At 53.0% G+C, this 15,709-nt stretch overlaps 1 non-coding gene and 5 pseudogenes across 1 annotated transcript; all 6 read left to right on the top strand.

Moving 5' to 3' along the window:
* The first annotated feature begins 4,308 nt into the window (after positions 1-4,308).
* LOC142268795 (U2 spliceosomal RNA) lies at positions 4,309-4,515 on the top strand (annotated as a pseudogene).
* Positions 4,516-5,902: 1,387 nt separating this feature from the next.
* Positions 5,903-6,044, top strand: LOC142268752 (U2 spliceosomal RNA; annotated as a pseudogene).
* A 696-nt stretch (positions 6,045-6,740) lies between these two features.
* Positions 6,741-6,936, top strand: LOC142268800 (U2 spliceosomal RNA). The gene has a single exon (XR_012734407.1). It is a non-coding gene; the product is annotated as a U2 spliceosomal RNA (small nuclear RNA).
* Positions 6,937-8,323: 1,387 nt separating this feature from the next.
* LOC142268751 (U2 spliceosomal RNA) lies at positions 8,324-8,465 on the top strand (annotated as a pseudogene).
* A 697-nt stretch (positions 8,466-9,162) lies between these two features.
* LOC142268792 (U2 spliceosomal RNA) lies at positions 9,163-9,363 on the top strand (annotated as a pseudogene).
* Positions 9,364-10,750: 1,387 nt separating this feature from the next.
* LOC142268749 (U2 spliceosomal RNA) lies at positions 10,751-10,877 on the top strand (annotated as a pseudogene).
* Positions 10,878-15,709: the final 4,832 nt, after the last annotated feature.

Genomic DNA, 15,709 nt, shown 5'->3' with positions numbered 1-15,709 from the left:
CAGAGGCCAAGGACAAGGCGGCCAAGAACCCGGCGACCGTGGCTCCAGCCGATGCCCCAGCAGCCACGGAGTCCAGGAAAAAGGGTAAGAAAACTGTTGCCCCCTCCCTGGTCCCCCCCCCTGCCACCCCTGTCCAAACTCCCCCCCCGGCCAACCCTACTGAGGATTCCACTACCTCCACCTCATTTCCCTACTCCTCAGTTGGTCTCCTCACCCCCCCCCCAAAGCCCACTCTCCCTCCCCAGACCATGAGAGCAGAGGACCTCAGCACTCTTGCACTTTTCACCGAGGAGGATTTTCCAGCTCTTGTCTCCTCAGGTACAGGCCAAAGGAAAAGGAAGGTGGAAGATAGTCCTGTCGCAGAACCTTCCAAGCTGTTCATTGTGGATCCCAATCCACCCCAGGAAGAGGAGGATGGCCTCCTCCCAGAACCGGACGTGTTGGAGCAGATGGTGGAGTCCCTTGTGGCCGAAGAAGAAATGGAGGAGTCGGAAGCCACTGAGGCACCATCCCTGCTCGATCAGCTAGAAGAAGAGGGTCTGCTGGAGATACCCTTACCAGCAGGTGCCAAAGAGGAAGAACCGCCCGACCGGAGTGGTAACTAAGGCACACCGCCTGCGCTAACTTTCTCTTTCCTCCAATGACTGCTAACATTAACACCTTTTCCATTAATGTTAGGAGCATCAGAGACAAGTTCCGACGTCAGACAATTTTTGCGTTCCTTAACACTCAGTCTAGTGATGTATTTTTCCTGCAGGAATGCTCCCTTCCCTCCTCTAGGTCCTTCAACCATCTGGCCAGGGAGTGGACCCATGGCCCATCCTACTGGTCCGGCGGAGGCGACTGTAGGTCCGCGGGGGTCGCCGTGCTGATCAGGGGAAGCGCCTTCACATTGGACTCTGTTCAGGAAATCGTCTGCGGCAGGTTACTGCTCGTGGATGGCACCTGGGCGGGAGAACCTGTCAGGTTCATCAATGTGTACGCTTCTCCTGTGAAGAGCGATCGACTGGAGCTCCTCCAAGCCCTGCGCCCTCAGCTCGCTACTGCCAGGACGGTAGTGATGGCCGGGGATTTCAACTGCCCGATTGAGGAGGATGGACGCAGTTCTGGAACGGCTGCCAAGTTGGACGTCACATCCAAACTGCTCATTGAGATGGTGACCGAAGCCTCTCTTGTGGACGTTGTTGGCTCCATCGGACACGGATCCGTGAACTATTCATGGTGCCGATCCGATGGCTCGCTGCGTTCCAGGATTGACTTTGTGTTTACCTCTCGGGCGGTTGGGCGGAGTGGGCACTCGATGGTCCCCTGCTTCTTCTCTGACCACAGAGCCATTCACTTTCAAGGTGTGCTGGGCCATGGCTTCCCCATTGGCCCGGGCTCCTGGAAGCTGAACTGCTCTCTGCTGGAAAAGGGTGAGATTCTGGAGGAGCTTAGAGCTGCCTACTCCACGTGGCGGGCCTACAAGGCGGGCTTCCAGTCTGTTTCTGACTGGTGGGAATACGTTAAACTCGAGTTCCGTTTCTTCTTTCAGGCAAAGAGTCAACAACAGGCGGGTCTGAAGAGGAGGGACTTCAGGAGACTCCAGCGTGAGCTGCGTTCCCTGCAGGACCTTCTTCGATGCGGCTGGGACGTGAGAGAGGAGCTGGAGGAGACTAAGAGGAGCCTGAAAAGGCACTTCGAGGAGGAGTCCGAGCGAATTGTCTTCCGTTCCAAAGTGGAGAACCTGGAGAAGGGTGAGAAATGTAACTCGTTCTTTTTCAGGAAACTCCACGCCGGTCACACGCCCATGAATGAACTACGAGACGAGAGTGGCAGCATGCGACGCGGGAAAGAGAACGTGATGAAGGTCGTCAGCGACTTCTACAGCGAACTCTACGCCCGCAAGACTACTGACCCCGAGGCCGCCGATAAGTTCCTGTCAGGTATCACTAACCATCTTGACCCTGCAGACGCGGCGGCCATGGATGTTCCTCTGACGGTGGACGAGCTGCTCTCGGCCGCCAAATCCTTTAGTTCTGGCAGGACACCGGGCAGTGACGGCCTCCCAGCAGAGCTCTATGTAGCGCTGGGAGACCTAATCTGTCCGGACCTGTTAGGGCTGTATGAGGAGATGGTGGTGGAGGGCAGAATGCCTCCATCTCTGAGGGAAGGAATGGTCACGATCCTGTACAAGCGTAAAGGAGAGAGGTGCGACCTGAAGAATTGGCGTCCCATCACCCTTCTGAACGTCGACTACAAGATCCTGGCCAAGACGATGGCAACGAGATTGAAGACTGTTATCGGACGGATCATCCACCCGGATCAGACCTGCGGCATCCCCGGACGTCGCACCGCAGACAGCCTGGCTCTCATGCGGGACACGGTCGAGTACATCAAAGCCCGCCGGGTGCACGCAGCCCTGATCTCGTTGGATCAGGAAAAGGCCTTCGACCGTGTTTCCCATGAGTTCCTGGGCAAAGCTCTGCACAGGTTAGGTTTGGGTAACATGTTTTGCTTGTATGTCCAACTAATGTATTTTGATATTCACAGCTCGGTGTTGGTAAACGGCTGGAAGACTGACCCCTTCCCGGTCCTCTCAGGGGTCAGACAAGGCTGTCCTCTGTCACCTCTTCTTTTTGTTTGTGTTATAGAACTCTTTGCAGAGGCTATCCGGCGGAATGGAGAGATCAGAGGGATCACCGCACCAGGACCAGAACGCTTCGAGGTCAAGTGCTCGCTCTACATGGACGACGTGACCGTCTTCTGCGCGGACCGGCGCTCAGTCGACACCCTCGTCCAGACCTGTGAGACCTTCGGACGGGCTTCGGGAGCCAAAGTCAACTGCGGGAAGTCGGAAGCCATGCTCTTCGGGGACTGGCAGCCGGCCTCTTCCGCCCCCTTCCCCTTCAGCATCCAGCCGGATTTCATCAAGGTTCTTGGAGTCTGGTTCGGGAAGGAAGGAGCAGCCCTCAAGTCCTGGGAGGAACGCTTGACCAAGATCACCCAACGGATCGGTCTGTGGAGCCTCAGACGCCTCACCTGTGAGGGCAAAGCACTGGTCCTGCGTAACGAGGTACTGCCCGTGCTGCAGTACACGGCCCAGGCCTGGCCCCCCCTTGCCACCGTGTGCAGGGCCATTACCAGGACGGTGTTTCGTTTTGTCTGGGGATCCAAGATGGACAGAGTAAAGCGGAGCATCATGTACAAGGATCCTCGCAAGGGTGGGAAGGGCGTACCCGATATCCCCACCCTCCTGCGATCCTCCTTCGTATGTGACTGCGTTCGCCGAACTCTGCGAGTCAAGAGAGGTTCCGCGGGTGGGTCCATGTCTCGCTTCTTCCTGCTCCCCCTTTGGAGACGGTTAGGCTGGGACAAGTGGGACAGCTCCTTCCCCTACAACTGGACGGCGCCATGGTTCTACGGAGACGTGGTTCGGTTTGTGAGGGAACACCAACTGGAGGGACTCAAGCCTGATTTGTGGAAGCCAAAGACTATCCACAAACTCATCAGAGCCAAGGACGAAATGGAGAACATTCCAGGACTTCATCACGACACACTGGAGACTGTTTGGACAAACGTGTCATCGGCTGGATTGACCAACGGGCACAAGGACTTGTCATGGATGGCGATACAGGGCGGACTGCCCGTCCGGTCATTCATGCACGCCCGGAACCTGTGCAAAACCCGGTACTGCCCAAGGTGCCCCTTCGTGGAGGAAACATCGCTGCACGCCTTTTGGGACTGCCGTTTCGCACAGCGCCTGTTGGTTGCCCTGGAGGATGACCTGAGGAACTCCGTCCCCAGAGGGAGCCTATCGTACCATTCCGTACTTTATGGACTCTTCCCTGGGACTCACACCGTTGGAGCCATCCAGGAGGCTTGGCGCCTTATGAACTGCTTTAAGGACGCTATTTGGGTCGCCAGGAACCGGCTCATCTTGAAGAGGGAGAGGATGTCTATCCAGGATTGCCGCAGGCTGATCCACAGCCTGCTCAGAGACTATTCCATCATGGACAGTCCGGACGACAGCGCCGAGGAGGAGGTTTAGACCTCTTCCATGCCCCCTCCCTCCTTTTCCCGTTATGTGCGTCTTTCAATAAAGCTTCGGGCCTGTGATTTCCCCACCCTATCCCCCTTTTCCCCTACCCCCATCCCCCAATCGCCGGTTCGTCGTTATTTATTGTCTAACTTTTTCTTTCAGCTTGAGTGTTATGGATAAGCATAGGAGCGTGATGTATAGTTTAGTGCGTCGTACTCTATGGCTATGTAAGAAGGATTGTATATTTCTGTGTGTACGGGGCTGCGGCCGGCACTGTACACGGTTTGTTACCTTTTTGTGAGTAGTGCATGATAATAAAGATGCTGTTAAATCAAAAAAAATCTGTTCTTATCAGTTTAATATCTGATACGTCCCCTATCTGGGGACCATATATTAAATGGATTTTTAGAACAGGGAGATGGAAAAAGAGCTTGCTCTGTCCACTCCACGCATTGACCTGGTATTGCAGTACCTCCAGGAACGGTGCACCCCTTCTTAACCCAGTTTCCAAAAGCAGAACTCAATTCACCTGATTCATATTAGCCCGATTTAATGAATTGGAAGAAAGCATACGTCTTCATATGCACCTCAATTTGGCCCATTCACTTTTCACACTTCCTCCTTTTGTTTTTTATCTTTCACACTTTTGACTTTCTTTATTCATCCAAATAGCAAACTCATCACCACTCAACCTGACCAACTCGGCTATGTCCCCGTGCTGCAGTTCTCTGTCTTATCTAGATCATTTGCAATTGAATGGAATAGATCCCTTTTGGACAAAGTGGATTCACCTGCTGCTGCAGTGACCACAGGTGTGATAACATCTAGAATTGGCATCTGGTGCGATCTCTCCGCTTCCACTCCAAAGAAAGTTACCTGTTTATTCCTATCATGCATTGGTTTTTGGGGTTTTCTTTGAGTAATGATGATCTCTTTAGTAGTCTGTTGGCGCCCTCTCCTGGAGGAATAGTTTGCTTGCTCTTGGACATTCTAAAAGAGAGGTCATGATAGACATTGAGCTTCTGAGCTCAATTGGGGACAGTCATGGGTGATGAATGTTTGCAACCTACTGCGAAGCCTCATACCGCAATATAAGGAACGTCAAATACTAAGAAAGGGCGGCCTATGAAAGAATTACTACTTTCAATAAGTACACTTAAACGGCTAATTGGGAATAGAAAAACTGTAAAAAGCCCTCTGAGAAAGCCCCCCTCTAACCTTTGATAGTAAGCTTTTCTGTAGTCTGCCTGTTGATGTATTTTCCGTTTGAACTGTGCACAACATGAAGAGACGGAACACTGGCGGCTTGTCACAATGCCCCCCGATGACATCACAATAGCGCTGCTGCCTAGAAAACAAGCTGCGCAGAAGAAGTTGTTCTTTGGGTGGGAGGGTGGGCTAGTGGAAGGAGGGGGCAATCTCTTTTTTTCCCGGGTGGTAGGGGGATGACAGGAGAAGGGAAGCGGGTGGTGAGAAAGGTACAGAGGGCAGGGTTTGGGGGCTGGGAAGGAAAGGGAAAAGATTAGGGTTTGGGGATGATGAAAGGGCTTTCTACGGGTAAGGATGGCAAAGGGTGGCAGTGACGGAAAGTCAGGCAACCTGTCCTGTCCGTCTTTTTGTATCGTGAATTGGAAAGACTGCAAGGGGGAGGGGAGTTGCTTGCGCCCTAAAGGAGGAGTTATTCAGATTCATTGCAGTGGGCGGCGGCTGCAAAACGCACCATTCTTCTTGTTTTGGCTCTGCAAAGCAGCCTTTTCAAGGGTTGGCTTGGGTGACAAAATGTCTTGTGTAGGCGTGGGTTTGTCTCCCTCTCGCTCTCTCTCCCTAAGATGTGTCCGGCATAGGCCAGGGTGCCACTCGAGGCCCAAACCAATTCTGGTTATCGCTTCTCGGCCTTTTGGCTAAGATCAAGTGTAGTATCGTTCGAAAAGGTGGTTTAAGGCTCCGGCCACCTTAGTACAATGATGCAATGCACACTGGAAGGTTGCGCTTGTTAGTACTTTGGGAGGATAGTATATCCATCTAGAGGAAACCATGGCCCTACCAGGATCGAGGCTATTAGACTGAGTAAGTGTGGGGGTTATGGTGCAATGTGCCCCAGGAATGGACACCCTGGAGGGAGTCTGAACTTGCTAGGTTGGGACCCTGGTAAGCCTCAGACTCTGTCGCACGCCGCGCCTTGCCTATTCATACTTTCCAAGCATATTGCCCTATCCCGGCCTTCTGGCTAAGAAGGGAAATTTTTATAATCCCGGTCGGAGGTCCGGTCAGCTTTGGGCTGAGAAACCAACACCCGGTTGGAGGTCCGGGTCAGCTTTGGCTGAGAAACCAACACCCGGTTGGAGGTCCGGTTAGCCTTGGGCTGAGAAACCAACACCCGGTTGGAGGTCCGGTCAGCCTTGGGCTGAGAAACCAACACCCGGTTGGAGGTCCGGTCAGCCTTGGGCTGAGAAACCAACACCGGTTGACGGTCCGGGCAGTCTCGGCTGCGAAACCAACGACTAGTAGCTCCCTACTCCACTTGGGTAAGATGCCTCGGTGGACGCTGGAGCAACAACAAGGCTCAACCAGGCTTCGGCTTGGGGGAGCACCGAAGATCCCTGACCCTCGCTGTGGCCTTCTGGCTCGGAGGGACGGGGTTGATTTTTGGGGATCCTCTTCTCACGGAGGGGTCCACACGAATCCTAGCCTTTGCACTGTTTTTGGTGTGACTTCGGTCATGCATTTTTGCGGTGCTTTGGAAAGCTTCATTAAATCAAAAATCTGTTCTTATCAGTTTAATATCTGATACGTCCCCTATCTGGGGACCATATATTAAATGGATTTTTAGAACAGGGAGATGGAAAAAGAGCTTGCTCTGTCCACTCCACGCATTGACCTGGTATTGCAGTACCTCCAGGAACGGTGCACCCCTTCTTAACCCAGTTTCCAAAAGCAGAACTCAATTCACCTGATTCATATTAGCCCGATTTAATGAATTGGAAGAAAGCATACGTCTTCATATGCACCTCAATTTGGCCCATTCACTTTTCACACTTCCTCCTTTTGTTTTTTATCTTTCACACTTTTGACTTTCTTTATTCATCCAAATAGCAAACTCATCACCACTCAACCTGACCAACTCGGCTATGTCCCCGTGCTGCAGTTCTCTGTCTTATCTAGATCATTTGCAATTGAATGGAATAGATCCCTTTTGGACAAAGTGGATTCACCTGCTGCTGCAGTGACCACAGGTGTGATAACATCTAGAATTGGCATCTGGTGCGATCTCTCCGCTTCCACTCCAAAGAAAGTTACCTGTTTATTCCTATCATGCATTGGTTTTTGGGGTTTTCTTTGAGTAATGATGATCTCTTTAGTAGTCTGTTGGCGCCCTCTCCTGGAGGAATAGTTTGCTTGCTCTTGGACATTCTAAAAGAGAGGTCATGATAGACATTGAGCTTCTGAGCTCAATTGGGGACAGTCATGGGTGATGAATGTTTGCAACCTACTGCGAAGCCTCATACCGCAATATAAGGAACGTCAAATACTAAGAAAGGGCGGCCTATGAAAGAATTACTACTTTCAATAAGTACACTTAAACGGCTAATTGGGAATAGAAAAACTGTAAAAAGCCCTCTGAGAAAGCCCCCCTCTAACCTTTGATAGTAAGCTTTTCTGTAGTCTGCCTGTTGATGTATTTTCCGTTTGAACTGTGCACAACATGAAGAGACGGAACACTGGCGGCTTGTCACAATGCCCCCCGATGACATCACAATAGCGCTGCTGCCTAGAAAACAAGCTGCGCAGAAGAAGTTGTTCTTTGGGTGGGAGGGTGGGCTAGTGGAAGGAGGGGGCAATCTCTTTTTTTCCCGGGTGGTAGGGGGATGACAGGAGAAGGGAAGCGGGTGGTGAGAAAGGTACAGAGGGCAGGGTTTGGGGGCTGGGAAGGAAAGGGAAAAGATTAGGGTTTGGGGATGATGAAAGGGCTTTCTACGGGTAAGGATGGCAAAGGGTGGCAGTGACGGAAAGTCAGGCAACCTGTCCTGTCCGTCTTTTTGTATCGTGAATTGGAAAGACTGCAAGGGGGAGGGGAGTTGCTTGCGCCCTAAAGGAGGAGTTATTCAGATTCATTGCAGTGGGCGGCGGCTGCAAAACGCACCATTCTTCTTGTTTTGGCTCTGCAAAGCAGCCTTTTCAAGGGTTGGCTTGGGTGACAAAATGTCTTGTGTAGGCGTGGGTTTGTCTCCCTCTCGCTCTCTCTCCCTAAGATGTGTCCGGCATAGGCCAGGGTGCCACTCGAGGCCCAAACCAATTCTGGTTATCGCTTCTCGGCCTTTTGGCTAAGATCAAGTGTAGTATCGTTCGAAAAGGTGGTTTAAGGCTCCGGCCACCTTAGTACAATGATGCAATGCACACTGGAAGGTTGCGCTTGTTAGTACTTTGGGAGGATAGTATATCCATCTAGAGGAAACCATGGCCCTACCAGGATCGAGGCTATTAGACTGAGTAAGTGTGGGGGTTATGGTGCAATGTGCCCCAGGAATGGACACCCTGGAGGGAGTCTGAACTTGCTAGGTTGGGACCCTGGTAAGCCTCAGACTCTGTCGCACGCCGCGCCTTGCCTATTCATACTTTCCAAGCATATTGCCCTATCCCGGCCTTCTGGCTAAGAAGGGAAATTTTTATAATCCCGGTCGGAGGTCCGGTCAGCTTTGGGCTGAGAAACCAACACCCGGTTGGAGGTCCGGGTCAGCTTTGGCTGAGAAACCAACACCCGGTTGGAGGTCCGGTTAGCCTTGGGCTGAGAAACCAACACCCGGTTGGAGGTCCGGTCAGCCTTGGGCTGAGAAACCAACACCCGGTTGGAGGTCCGGTCAGCCTTGGGCTGAGAAACCAACACCGGTTGACGGTCCGGGCAGTCTCGGCTGCGAAACCAACGACTAGTAGCTCCCTACTCCACTTGGGTAAGATGCCTCGGTGGACGCTGGGAGCAACAACAAGGCTCAACCAGGCTTCGGCTTGGGGGAGCACCGAAGATCCCTGACCCTCGCTGTGGCCTTCTGGCTCGGAGGGACGGGGTTGATTTTTGGGGATTCTCTTCTCACGGAGGGGTCCACACGAATCCTAGCCTTTGCACTGTTTTTGGTGTGACTTCGGTCATGCATTTTTGCGGTGCTTTGGAAAGCTTCATTAAATCAAATCAAAAATCTGTTCTTATCAGTTTAATATCTGATACGTCCCCTATCTGGGGACCATATATTAAATGGATTTTTAGAACAGGGAGATGGAAAAAGAGCTTGCTCTGTCCACTCCACGCATTGACCTGGTATTGCAGTACCTCCAGGAACGGTGCACCCCTTCTTAACCCAGTTTCCAAAAGCAGAACTCAATTCACCTGATTCATATTAGCCCGATTTAATGAATTGGAAGAAAGCATACGTCTTCATATGCACCTCAATTTGGCCCATTCACTTTTCACACTTCCTCCTTTTGTTTTTTATCTTTCACACTTTTGACTTTCTTTATTCATCCAAATAGCAAACTCATCACCACTCAACCTGACCAACTCGGCTATGTCCCCGTGCTGCAGTTCTCTGTCTTATCTAGATCATTTGCAATTGAATGGAATAGATCCCTTTTGGACAAAGTGGATTCACCTGCTGCTGCAGTGACCACAGGTGTGATAACATCTAGAATTGGCATCTGGTGCGATCTCTCCGCTTCCACTCCAAAGAAAGTTACCTGTTTATTCCTATCATGCATTGGTTTTTGGGGTTTTCTTTGAGTAATGATGATCTCTTTAGTAGTCTGTTGGCGCCCTCTCCTGGAGGAATAGTTTGCTTGCTCTTGGACATTCTAAAAGAGAGGTCATGATAGACATTGAGCTTCTGAGCTCAATTGGGGACAGTCATGGGTGATGAATGTTTGCAACCTACTGCGAAGCCTCATACCGCAATATAAGGAACGTCAAATACTAAGAAAGGGCGGCCTATGAAAGAATTACTACTTTCAATAAGTACACTTAAACGGCTAATTGGGAATAGAAAAACTGTAAAAAGCCCTCTGAGAAAGCCCCCCTCTAACCTTTGATAGTAAGCTTTTCTGTAGTCTGCCTGTTGATGTATTTTCCGTTTGAACTGTGCACAACATGAAGAGACGGAACACTGGCGGCTTGTCACAATGCCCCCCGATGACATCACAATAGCGCTGCTGCCTAGAAAACAAGCTGCGCAGAAGAAGTTGTTCTTTGGGTGGGAGGGTGGGCTAGTGGAAGGAGGGGGCAATCTCTTTTTTTCCCGGGTGGCAGGGGGATGACAGGAGAAGGGAAGCGGGTGGTGAGAAAGGTACAGAGGGCAGGGTTTGGGGGCTGGGAAGGAAAGGGAAAAGATTAGGGTTTGGGGATGATGAAAGGGCTTTCTACGGGTAAGGATGGCAAAGGGTGGCAGTGACGGAAAGTCAGGCAACCTGTCCTGTCCGTCTTTTTGTATCGTGAATTGGAAAGACTGCAAGGGGGAGGGGAGTTGCTTGCGCCCTAAAGGAGGAGTTATTCAGATTCATTGCAGTGGGCGGCGGCTGCAAAACGCACCATTCTTCTTGTTTTGGCTCTGCAAAGCAGCCTTTTCAAGGGTTGGCTTGGGTGACAAAATGTCTTGTGTAGGCGTGGGTTTGTCTCCCTCTCGCTCTCTCTCCCTAAGATGTGTCCGGCATAGGCCAGGGTGCCACTCGAGGCCCAAACCAATTCTGGTTATCGCTTCTCGGCCTTTTGGCTAAGATCAAGTGTAGTATCTGTGAGGCTCGGCAGATGCAATGCACACTGGAAGGTTGTGCTTGCTAGTACTCTTGATGTATAGTATATTCATCTAGAGGAAAACATGGCCCTACCAGGATCGAGGCTATTAGACTGAGTAAGTGTGGGGGCTATGGTGCAATGTGCCCCAGGACTGACGACCCTGGAGTGAGTCTGAGCTTGCTGGCTTGGGACCCCGGCGAGCCTTGGGCTCTGTAGCACACCGTACCTTGCCCTTTCATACTTTCTGAGCATATTGCTCTATCCCGGCCTTCTGGCTAGGAAGGGAAATTTTTATAATCATGGTCGGAGGTCCGTTCAGCTTTGGGCTGAGAAACCAACACCCGGTTGGAGGTCCGGGTCAGCTTCGGCTGAGAAACCAACACCCGGTTGGAGGTCTGGGTCAGCTTCGGCTGAGAAACCAACACCCGGTTGGAGGTCCGGGTCAGCTTCGGCTGAGAAACCAACACCCGGTTGGAGGTCCGGTTAGCCTTGGGCTGAGAAACCAACACCGGTTGACGGTCCGGGCAGTTTCGGCTGCAAAACCAACAACTAGTAGCTCTCTACTCCACTTGGGTAAGATGCCTGGGTGGACGCTGGGAGCAACGACAAGGCTCAACCAGGCTTCGGCTTGGGGGAGCACCGAAGATCCCTGACCCTTGCTGTGGCCTTCTGGCTCGGAGGGACGGGGTTGATTTTTGGGGACCCTCTCCTCACGGAGGGGTCCACACGAATCCTAGCCTTTGCACTGTTTTTGGTGTGACTTCGGTCATGCATTTTTTGCGGTGCTTTGGAAAGCTTCATTAAATCAAAAATCTGTTCTTATCAGAACAAACTGAGCTAGCTACACTTGACGAGATACGATCAGGGAGACGAGCTCCAAAGCCCAGCCGAGACCGGAAGAGGGAGATCGGACGGAAGAAGAGCTTGGCAGAAAGAAGCAAGAAGACGAAGGCTCGGAGAAGACTTGGGGAGACCAGAGGAACTTCGAGGAGGAACACAGCGGGAGAAGACACCCGGAGAAGAATCCAAGATCCAGCTCCGGGAACTCAAGCAGGAACCAGCCATGGCAAGCAAGCCAGAGAAGGCAGCCAAGAAGGCTCAGGACCCAGGGACCTCCAGGAAGGCTCATCCAGAGGCTTCTTCGGCCCAAGGGGCCCCTACCTCCGACGCCAGCCAGCCGGAGGGAGCCCGGACGCCGCCTGAAAAGGCTCCAACCCTGGAGCCTTGGATGCGGCAGACGGTCGCCCTGAAGCTAAAGGCGGTGGATGGTAGGTTGCCGGACATGTCCAGCGACGTGTTCTGCAAGAAGATGATTCTGGATCAGGGCTTCTCCAGGGCGGAAACCCTGAGTGTCCAGACCTTCATGACTGGCATTTTTCTGGTAACCTTTGCCACGGTGAATGCCTGCAGGAGATACTGGGAGGCGATGAACGCAGCGATGCCGGACTCCCCTTTTCATTCCTTTTTAGGATCCTGTCCTATACAGAGGGATGAGAAGAGGATCACGGTCTCCATGCGGAACCCGCACACCCCAGGAAGAGACATCTCCACGTTCCTGGGACGTCTCTGCACAGTGGTGAGGGAGCCATCCCACATCCTTAACGGCAACGGATTCTGGACGGGTAAGTGGTCAGTAACCGTTCGACTCTACAGGGAACCAGCATCCGAGGATGGTCTCCAGCACCTGCCCCCGACATTCTCTCTGGGAAACTCCTTTGGTCTCATCTACTACCCGGACATGCCACACAACTGCAGGAAATGTGGCGGGAAAGGGCATTCGATGAAGACCTGCAAGGAGGACGCCTGCAGGGTTTGCCGGGTGACAGGACACAGCTCCAAGGACTGCCCAAAGAAGAAGACTTGCAACCTATGTGGACAGGCGGACCACCTTTACAAGGACTGCCCACAGCGGGAGAAATCCTGGGCAAGGGTTGCCGCGGCGACCCAGTATCGGGTAGTCACAGCTTCGTCGACCAAGGCAGCTACGACCAAGGCCACAGAGGCCAAGGACAAGGCGGCCAAGAACCCGGCGACCGTGGCTCCAGCCGATGCCCCAGCAGCCACGGAGTCCAGGGAAAAGAAGGGTAAGAAAACTGTTGCCCCCTCCCTGGTCCCCCCCCCTGTCACCCCTGTCCAAACCCCTCCCCCCCCGGCCAACCCTACTGAGGATTCCACTACCTCCACCTCATTTCCCTACTCCTCAGTTGGTCTCCTCACCCCCCCCCCAAAGCCCACTCTCCCTCCCCAGACCATGAGAGCAGAGGGCCTCAGCACTCTTGCACTTTTCACCGAGGAGGATTTTCCAGCTCTTGTCTCCTCAGGTACAGGCCAAAGGAAAAGGAAGGTGGAAGATAGTCCTGTCGCAGAACCTTCCAAGCTGTTCATTGTGGACCCCAATCCACCCCAGGAAGAGGAGGATGGCCTCCTCCCAGAACCGGACGTGTTGGAGCAGATGGTGGAGTCCCTTGTGGCCGAAGAAGAAATGGAGGAGTCGGAAGCCACTGAGGCACCATCCCTGCTTGATCAGCTAGCAGAAGAGGGTCTGCTGGAGATACCCTTACCAGCAGGTGCCAAAGAGGAAGAACCGCCCGACCGGAGTGGTAACTAAGGCACACCGCCTGCTCTAACTTTCTCTTTCCTCCAATGACTGCTAACATTAACATCTTTTCCATTAATGTTAGGAGCATCAGAGACAAGTTCCGACGTCAGACAATTTTTACGTTCCTTAACACTCAGTCTAGTGATGTATTTTTCCTGCAGGAATGCTCCCTTCCCTCCTCTAGGTCCTTCAACCATCTGGCCAGGGAGTGGACCCATGGCCCATCCTACTGGTCTGGCGGGGGCGACTGTAGGTCCGCGGGGGTCGCCGTGCTGATCAGGGGAAGCGCCTTCACATTGGACTCTGTTCAGGAAATCGTCTGCGGCAGGTTACTGCTCGTGGATGGCACCTGGGCGGGAGAACCTGTCAGGTTCATCAATGTGTATGCTTCTCCTGTGAAGAGCGATCGACTGGAGCTCCTCCAAGCCCTGCGCCCTCAGCTCGCTACCGCCAGGACGGTAGTGATGGCCGGGGATTTCAACTGCCTGATTGAGGAGGATGGACGCAGTTCTGGAACGGCTGCCAAGTTGGACGTCACATCCAAACTGCTCATTGAGATGGTGACCGAAGCCTCTCTTGTGGACGTTGTTGGCTCCATCGGACACGGATCCGTGAACTATTCATGGTGCCGATCCGATGGCTCGCTGCGTTCCAGGATTGACTTTGTGTTTACCTCTCGGGCGGTTGGGCGGAGTGGGCACTCGATGGTCCCCTGCTTCTTCTCTGACCACAGAGCCATTCACTTTCAAGGTGTGCTGGGCCATGGCTTCCCCATTGGCCCGGGCTCCTGGAAGCTGAACTGCTCTCTGCTGGAAAAGGGTGAGATTCTGGAGGAGCTTAGAGCTGCCTACTCCACGTGGCGGGCCTACAAGGCGGGCTTCCAGTCTGTTTCTGACTGGTGGGAATACGTTAAACTCGAGTTCCGTTTCTTCTTTCAGGCAAAGAGTCAACAACAGGCGTGTCTGAAGAGGAGGGACTTCAGGAGACTCCAGCGTGAGCTGCGTTCCCTGCAGGACCTTCTTCGATGCGGCTGGGACGTGAGAGAGGAGCTGGAGGAGACTAAGAGGAGCCTGAAAAGGCACTTCGAGGAGGAGTCCGAGCGAATTGTCTTCCGTTCCAAAGTGGAGAACCTGGAGAAGGGTGAGAAATGTAACTCGTTCTTTTTCAGGAAACTCCACGCCGGTCACACGCCCATGAATGAACTACGAGACGAGAGTGGAAACATGCGACGCGGGAAAGAGAACGTGATGAAGGTCGTCAGCGACTTCTACAGCGAACTCTACGCCCGCAAGACTACTGACCCCGAGGCCGCCGATAAGTTCCTGTCAGGTATCACTAACCATCTTGACCCTGCAGACGCGGCGGCCATGGATGTTCCTCTGACGGTGGACGAGCTGCTCTCGGCCGCCAAATCCTTTAGTTCTGGCAGGACACCGGGCAGTGACGGCCTCCCAGCAGAGCTCTATGTAGCGCTGGGAGACCTAATCTGTCCGGACCTGTTAGGGCTGTATGAGGAGATGGTGGTGGAGGGCAGAATGCCTCCATCTCTGAGGGAAGGAATGGTCACGATCCTGTACAAGCGTAAAGGAGAGAGGTGCGACCTGAAGAATTGGCGTCCCATCACCCTTCTGAACGTCGACTACAAGATCCTGGCCAAGACGATGGCAACGAGATTGAAGACTGTTATCGGACGGATCATCCACCCGGATCAGACCTGCGGCATCCCCGGACGTCGCATCGCAGACAGCCTGGCTCTCATGCGGGACACGGTCGAGTACATCAAAGCCCGCCGGGTGCACGCAGCCCTGATCTCGTTGGATCAGGAAAAGGCCTTCGACCGTGTTTCCCATGAGTTCCTGGGCAAAGCTCTGCACAGGTTAGGTTTGGGTAACATGTTTTGCTTGTATGTCCAACTAATGTATTTTGATATTCACAGCTCGGTGTTGGTAAACGGCTGGAAGACTGACCCCTTCCCGGTCCTCTCAGGGGTCAGACAAGGCTGTCCTCTGTCACCTCTTCTTTTTGTTTGTGTTATAGAACTCTTTGCAGAGGCTATCCGGCGGAATGGAGAGATCAGAGGGATCACCGCACCAGGACCAGAACGCTTCGAGGTCAAGTGCTCGCTCTACATGGACGACGTGACCGTCTTCTGCGCGGACCGGCGCTCAGTCGACACCCTCGTCCAGACCTGTGAGACCTTCGGACGGGCTTCGGGAGCCAAAGTCAACTGCGGGAAGTCGGAAGCCATGCTCTTCGGGGACTGGCAGCCGGCCTCTTCCGCCCCCTTCCCTTTCAGCATCCAGCCGGATTTCATCAA

The sequence above is a fragment of the Anomaloglossus baeobatrachus genome, unplaced genomic scaffold (genome assembly GCF_048569485.1).
Source record: "Anomaloglossus baeobatrachus isolate aAnoBae1 unplaced genomic scaffold, aAnoBae1.hap1 Scaffold_3096, whole genome shotgun sequence".
Classification (NCBI taxonomy): Eukaryota; Metazoa; Chordata; class Amphibia; order Anura; family Aromobatidae; genus Anomaloglossus; species Anomaloglossus baeobatrachus.
Note: the sequence above shows the minus strand (reverse complement) of the source record. Positions and strands in the feature narration are given on the sequence as shown.